We start from the raw sequence: 8,039 nt of genomic DNA, 5'->3' as shown, positions 1-8,039 counted from the left end.
ATCTTCTTCTTTCGTTCTTTCTTTCCACCAATCTCATACGAAATTCACTTTTATGTCCGGATGCATTTTAAAACGGTTGTGTTGGGGGGGGGGGGGGGTATTGGGTTTTTTTTTTTTTACATATATAAACGCATATACTGTTATTCCTTGTGTTGTTTGATTTGTTGTTGGGTTTTGTTTTTGTTCAATTTTGTTTTTTATTTGTTTTGTTGTTGTTTTGAATGAGGGAGGGTATTCAATAACATGAATTATTATTATTATTATACATAGGCGTCGGAAGATGCAGGCAACTGAGTGGGGGGGGGGGGGCACGTAAACGTTCGAGGCAAGGGTCAAAGGGAACCCCAGTGTTGGAACAAATCCTCAAATTCAGTCAAAAACGACATAGATAGGCATATTCGGGGGAAATGTGCTAACCTCAGTGTGGTAAGGGGAAGTTGCCCCCACTCCACCAATTTTTATTACTGATTATTGATATTGCACGTTTTAAGTACTAGTATATAACCTCCTTGAAATGGCTGCAAAATGGTATTTCAGAGCCTCTAGAATTTAAAATGTTCGGGGGGGGGGGAGCATGCCCCCGGACCCTATAATGTCTTGCGCCTTCCAATAATTCATCTGTCCCCCCCCCCCCCCCCCCCCCCCACACACACACATAAATTGCCAGCTACGGCCCTGAACCTGAAGCCTTTTTATCATGTATAAAACATTTTCATCATTTTACCCACAAAATTAGTTGTAATTCATGTATAAATGCATGATTCGTTGTCAATCCGTTGCTGTTTGGCAGTAATGCTAGTATGGAAAAACGTTGTTATCCAGATTCGGGCAAATTCTTTTAATTCGGGCAAAATCAAAAAATAATTATGCGCCAAATTACCTCATGACGGAGGAGCTGACATAAGTCGACACCTGCTCCCATGACAGGCGTGCTCTACAACAGCTTGCTCTAAATATGCACGTTAAGCCCTATGACCTGACCTGACAAGCCTACGGTAGGTAGGTGGGAGAGAGTGTAAGCTAATGTAGTTAGATGTTACCAATGTGATCAACGGAGAAACATTAAGAGGAATCGAGGAATATTTTCTAAAATATATACCCACTTTGATGAATTTAAAGCTTATAATTTTTGCAAATCTTTTTTCAAATTCTTAACATATTGCACTTCATCCACCCCTTTAAAATTTGAACAGGAATTAATTATATCTAGCAGTTTGTGTGTGTGTGTGTGTGTGTGTGTGTGTCTCTGTCTTCCGCCGCCCCCCCCCCCTCTCTCTCTCTCTCTCTCTCTCTCTCTCTCTCTCTCTCTCTCTCTCTCTCTCTCTCTCTCTCTCTCTCTCTCTCTCTCTCCCAGATATAGGGGCACGTTACTGCATGGCAAATGGCAAACTAACAAAACACAACGTGTACATGTATATATTATTATATAACCTCGGGTAGTGAAAACAACAAGACTGTCTTCCACATAGGTTCATTTATTCAGTGGTGTTCTTGAAAAACCTGCAATAACAATAATACATTTCTTATAGTCGTGTTTAAATAATAATAATAATAATAATAATAATAATAATAATAATGACGATGACGATGACGATGACGATAACAATAATAATAATAATAATAGAGAAGTTCATGCATTCATTCACTCATTCTGTTGTTCATTCACTCATTTATTACAAACACCTGTACATGTACATATGTATGTATGTGTGTGTGTATATATATATATATATATATATATATATAAACATTTCATACATTTGCCTTATATAACATAGTCAACTGTTATTGTAGACTGGTGCGGATATTTGTTTTTGTTTTGTTTTTTATAAAACCTTTTTGATTTTGTTAAAAAAAAAAATCTTACTGTGAATCAATCTTGAAGTTGTTAGTATTGGTAATTAATGTATACACATTTGTAATATCACTTTGTTTTCGAAAAAGTGAATACTCATTGTATAATTAAATAATTAATTAAATGATTTTTTTATATATAAGTAGGCCTACTTATTGAACTTATGTGGAAGGCAGTCTTGTTCTTTCCACTACCCGAGGTTACAATATGTGGAAAGATATCTAGATATCTTTGACTTTGCAGCCTTAGATTAAAAAATGTTGTTCTGATAAAAGCAGAACAAAGAATGAGATGAATGAGATCGGTGTGGTTAATTTGACGGGAACAGGTGGGAAAATACCCATGCAGCGTGTAGTGCTACTGTCCTAAGCGTCACCTGTCACTAAAATACACGTACCAGTCTTTAAAAGATCACATATAAAATTCTGTAAAATTATTTTTCAAGTCCTTGAACAATTAACATTGCCTAACGCTACCCACTTACAAATAACACACTGCAAATATTCTAAATACTTTATGTATCTAGGAAATCTATTGTGTATGATGCACTAAATCAATTATTATATTATATTATATTAATATTACAGTGTAAAAAAAAAAAGTAGTGGTACGGCTCGAGGTTGCCAGACTCTCGTTTCATATTCACCTGTGAGAGAGAGAGAGAGAGAGAGAGAGAGAGAGAGAGAGAGAGAGAGAGAGAGAGAGAGAGAGAGAGAGAGAGAGAGGGGGGGGGGGAGAGAGGGGGAGGGCGGGAGGGCGAGAGAGAGAGCGCGAGAGAGAGAGAGAGAGAGAGAGAGAGAGAGAGAGAGAGAGAGAGAGAGAACGGGACTTTACAATCAATTCGTGGTACGGCCATAGTCCATGTAGATGTACACATAATACACATAACTAATGTTACTAAGCACACATTATATGTAGGTAACATTATCACGATATTATCAACATTATCAACATTATTATTATTATTATTATTATTATTATTATTATTATGCATGTATTAATATTATATATATATCTAATGTAGGCATACTTGTAAACATTAAGTGTACTTAAATATTAATATGTTGTCAAATGTATGCCATTTCGTATGATTCATATATACATGTATATAAAATAAATGATTTGAACTTTCTTTCTTTCTCCTTGCCCCCCCCCCCCCACCCCTCTCTTTCTGTCTCTGTATGTATCTCTGTCTCTGTCTCTGTCTCTCTCTCTCTCTCTCTCTCTCTCTCTCTCTCTCTCTCTCTCTCTCTCTCTCTCTCTCTCTCTCTCAAACGAGCGCGCGCACCATCCGATCCCTTCGTCAACAAAAGGGCGCTCTAACCCTAGTACTAAAAAGCATGTAAATTTCGTGACATTCTACACATTAAACTCCCGTAACTGGCCGAAGTATTCGGAATAAAAATATTCAGATTGGTCGGTATGTCTTTGTGTTAATCGTCTCTGGCAAAATCGTCCCGATAAAATTCTTCATTTCTTTCCATCCCAACTATTTGTGCTTGAAACAAAATTGTTTAATACTTTATGAAAAATAAAGACTCTTAATTGTGACGCTGATTTTATTAACTGCTGATCGATCTGTTCATTTTGAGGATGTATCTTCCCGACTCCAAACGATTGTTGGTCATGTTTTAATGTCTTAGTAGTTTAGATCATCGATCTTTTCTTTTAATAAATGTTTTTTTTCCAGAACTGCGAAATGTAACATTTAGGACTCTTTATATTATAACGTACCGTATATTATATAATGTAGTCCTAAACAAAAAACTCACTAACTGTTGACAGCACAGATGTATAAAATAAGGGTGTGGGTGTATAAGAGAATAAATAATTGGGGCCGTATTCGTGTGAAAATAGCGTTTCTATGCGCAGCAAGTTCGGAAATCTGTCCAGGCACGCCGCATAACGCCATTTTGTTTTTGTTGTTAGAAGAGAAAAGTCGGGTAAAATATTTGTTAAAGCTGAAGTAATTGCCATAACAGTGACTGATAGTAGTATATATTTGTATTTGTGGTTTGTTTTTGAATATGTTTGAAAGTTATTTGATTTCCATATTCCCAAAACATCAAGACATAACAGTTATCCGTTTCAACTTTTAGTTCGCCATTTTGTAGGCTATTTAGTAGTATTTGCAGTGTGAAAAGAACAACTACTTTGTCGTGCCGTGGTTTGTTAATAGCTTGTTCAGGTAGTCCCAGACAGCAACCTCGGTAGTGGAATAATGCTGTTATGTAATAATTAAGATTAATATACTGTAAAATACTTATTTTCGCGGGTGAATAAAAATCACGAAAATGCGTTTCACGCAAAAATAATGGCAAATGAAAATTGGACCGAAAAAGAATGATGTAGCCTCATTAACCAAACATTGTCAGTTCTTGCTGTAGGATGCCAGTAGTAACAGTGACTTAAAAAAAGTGCAGTGGCACAGTACCATTCAGTGTCCTGAAAAAATATCTTAAAGGGACACACCCTAGTTACGTTTATTTGTTAACCATTACGGCATTGTTTTTCGCTATTAAACCCCATTTTTCACAAATAAAATTGCACTTTACTTACATTTTATTATTTAGAATACACATTTCCATTCACCTGAAGTGCTTTTTTGGTAATCCTGATGTTTGTAAAACCACGAAATGCATTTTTTCACAAAACATGTTTTCGAGAAAAAACCTGTTAAGCAAGCGAGGTCCAATCTATTTTTAGAGGGGATATTTCCATTTCAATGTCACAGACGTTGGTATATCACGTGACCGTTATCATTTTGGTTCGGTTTGTTTTCTTGTGCACGGTTCGCGCAATCAACATTCGATATGTTGTTCATTTGTGAGATTTTTCTTCACAGTTCGTGAACATTTTCAGTAACAGTAAAGTTCAGACAAGTAAGTGTCTCAATACAAAACGTTACAAACCCTTAAAACCAATAATTTTGCTAAGTCTTACGATATCTGGAGAGGGGATACAACCAGGACAGAACAGTTGGAATATGTCCAGGAGAGGTGAAACGAACGCACCCCAAGTCTGTTAAATTTGTCGTGACGTAGGCATTGTTGTGCTTCTACCGGTGACAATAGAAAACTAACTTTCAAAATTATTTCAAGCAATTGGGACATGGGGATTCCCATGGTATTTATCGATATAAAACCTGCTTTTTCACTCAGTTTGATAAAAACGTGATCTAAGTGTTACAGGTTTGTAGATTAACCAAATTATAATTTATTTTCGCTGGATGGAACTAGGGTGTGCAGCTTAAGTTTCCTAATCCCATCAAACATGGGACAATGGCAGACAGTCCTGATATAAATCTCAACTAACAACCTGATGAGTTAGCCAAATTTTGTGGGTTGGTGAGCTCCATTTTGCTTGCTAGATTAGGGTAATTTTTTGGGTCATATATATTACTTTTGTTGTAATTTTACAGCTTTTCAGATGGTTCGTCCTCTGGACGTTTTGTCCACCCACCTCGTGACCTTGGACAATTCGTCCACTCGATTACAACATTTAGACCAATAAATCTTAAAATGTTATTTCTTAGACATTGAAATGGTTAATTATTTTCGTCAATCCCATCTGAAACGGAGTGCCGAAGAATAGTTCTCTCCCCTGACATTTTTATTAATATGTTTATTTAAATTTTATCTTACTGAATTTTCATTAAAAATAGTGCAAAGTATGCTTTGAATGGTGTTAATATTTTAATTTATACCCTACCCTTCTGAAATACTAATGAAACAATTTGTATCTTTTTTTTTTAATCTTGGCTTGTTCTTTTTTATATTCCTTTGCGGCTGGTGGATAGTAGTTTCCTCTAGTACACGGCATGCAATCAGACCTGTCAACCTTTAGTCAAGAGAAAGCAGGAGGTGTGTGTTGAAAAAGCAGGAGATTTGGTCAAAAAGCAGGAGATTTTTTAAATTCACACAATTTAACCCAAAATCGCAAGATTAAAAAAAAATTTTATTACAATAAGTTATATGAATACTTTATAATGTCATATATACTTCTTAACTTTAGATCTTGGCATTAAAAAAAAAAAAAAAAATTATTATTATTATTTTTTTTTTTTAAGTTTAAATATTATTATGATTTAATACATATTTAAAAAAAAAATTTTTTTTATCCAAAAATGTTAAGAACATGAAGAAGAAAAAAAAAAAAAAATTAGTACATTTACGGTATTACACTTACAGCCTTACAGGTTGCGTTACATTATCATTTGTGGTTAGTGTACCTAAGTACCAAAGACAAATTTATATAAATCTTATAAATTAATATTCAGTTTTTACTATAATGAGGAACGGTGGCGTGGTACTGATTTAAAATCATTATAATGATGCAATAAACATTGTATTTTCATTAATCATAAGTAAAACCTCATTACGGACATCGTGTGAAATATACCGGAATTATACCCATTTCCGTGAGTAACTTTATGTCAATGTCAAACAACATTTTTTAATTGTACAAAAATAATTTCTTGAAGTGTACCCTTATAACCAACATTTACCGCACAAACATACAAAATAACTGACACAAGTATGTTTATACAGCTAATTGGTCTTTTCGTTGTCTTGCTGTGACATGTGATTTTAACATGCATCGTGTGTATCGCTGTCAACTCAGATTTGTCATAGTTGCATTATGTAATCCAGTGGGAGACATTTTACAATTCAGAGGTGTTATTAAAAGTAAAGTTTGTTTTATTTAACGACGCCACTAGAGCACATTGATTTTTAATCTTATCATCGGCTATTGGAACTAAATTGGATAGTTTTTTTTTTTTTATATGGCAACACTGAATGTCAATACACAGCCTGTTTAATTAGCGGCAACACGCTTCGTAGCCATTACGATGACAACAAAACATTATAATAACACATCATTTTATAAACTCCATGTGCTTTTTTAACAATATAAATAGGCTATCCCACAATTCTCACTTCGGCAAAGGTTAAACAGTCGGGACAATTCGGCCTGTTACATTCTCGGAAACCGAAAGTAGTCGACATTTTCCGAATGAGAAAAAAAGGCAGAGTTACTTCCCTTCTGTTATTTTGACAAAAGAGGATCGATTTTGTTTTTATGCTTACAAAAATGTCATTTAACAGGAGAAACTGTCTCCCGCACAGGTGAAAGGAGATTTGATCAAATACCGGGAGACTCCCGCGGAATCCGGGAGGGTTGACAGGTCTGCATGCAATACCTGGCTAAAGTATATCAAGGCTGGGAACCTTTTTGGATTTTTTTATTTTATTTTTTTATTTCTCCTCCATCCCGAATTCTTACTAAAAACATCTGTAATACAAAATAATAAAAATAACAGGGATTGGGTGATTTTTATTTTTATTTTTATAATAATTTACTTGTTGATATTAAGCAATAATGTGTGGGGTCAATTCCAGCCCGTGGGCCCATTGGGCTGTTTCTTGTTCCAGCCAGTGCACCACGACTGTATCAAAGGCAGTGGTATGGACTACCCTGTCTGTGGGATGGTGCATGTAAAAGATCCCTTGCTGCTAATTGAAAAGAGTAGCCCATGAAGTGGCGACAGCGTGTTTCCTCTCTCAATGTCTGTGTCGTCCTTAATCATATGTCTGACGTCGTATAACCATAAATACAATGTGTTGAGTGCGTTGTTAAATAAAACATTTCTTTCTTTCTTCTTTTGTATACAATAAAAAAAACATGGATATCAGACAGGGAAAAATATTTTACAACAGGGTAAATACAGGGAATTTAAATTTGAAAATTCTGTGGGTACCCTGTGTAGTGTTGCTAGTAACATTTTAAGCTTGGCAAATAATTTTTTTGGTCCACTAGCCAAAGAAGAGTAAGGTACAAAAATGAGAATAAAGCACCGACCAAAATAATAATGTCGAAATTTTTGGATATGGCGCTATGGAATTGGAATATTTACAATGTTGATATGGGGTATGGGGGGCCTCCCCCAGAAACAAAATCGTACAGTGATGTCATTAAATTTGTCAAGAGATCAACTTAAAAAATATAATCTGCAAATGAAGGACAAATACGCTGACCTCAAAAATATTTCAACTCAAAAACACTGAAAAGTTAATTTTAAATTAGATTAAAATAACTTGAAATGCATTTCTAAATGTTGACAACTCGACAGCAGCTGTTAATGACGGCACTGAACTAAAACAACCTTCCAACAAAGTCTGTT

The 8,039-nt window shown here is 35.1% G+C and overlaps 1 protein-coding gene across 2 annotated transcripts in view; it reads left to right on the top strand.

The window, feature by feature from the left end:
* The first annotated feature begins 3,701 nt into the window (after positions 1–3,701).
* The window catches only part of LOC121380456 (serine/arginine-rich splicing factor 7-like), a 29,152-nt gene continuing 24,814 nt past the window's right edge, over positions 3,702–8,039 (top strand). Inside the window, exon 1 of one of the 2 annotated variants that reach the window (XM_041509273.1) lies at positions 3,702–3,798. The gene's annotated coding sequence lies outside the window, so the exon portion shown is untranslated. Of the gene's footprint in view, positions 3,822–8,039 lie in introns of both variants that reach the window. The other variant, XM_041509274.1, reaches the window with a different exon arrangement.

Source organism: Gigantopelta aegis, chromosome 9 (assembly GCF_016097555.1).
Source record: "Gigantopelta aegis isolate Gae_Host chromosome 9, Gae_host_genome, whole genome shotgun sequence".
Taxonomy (NCBI): Eukaryota; Metazoa; Mollusca; class Gastropoda; order Neomphalida; family Peltospiridae; genus Gigantopelta; species Gigantopelta aegis.
This window is presented reverse-complemented; position numbering and strand designations above follow the sequence as displayed.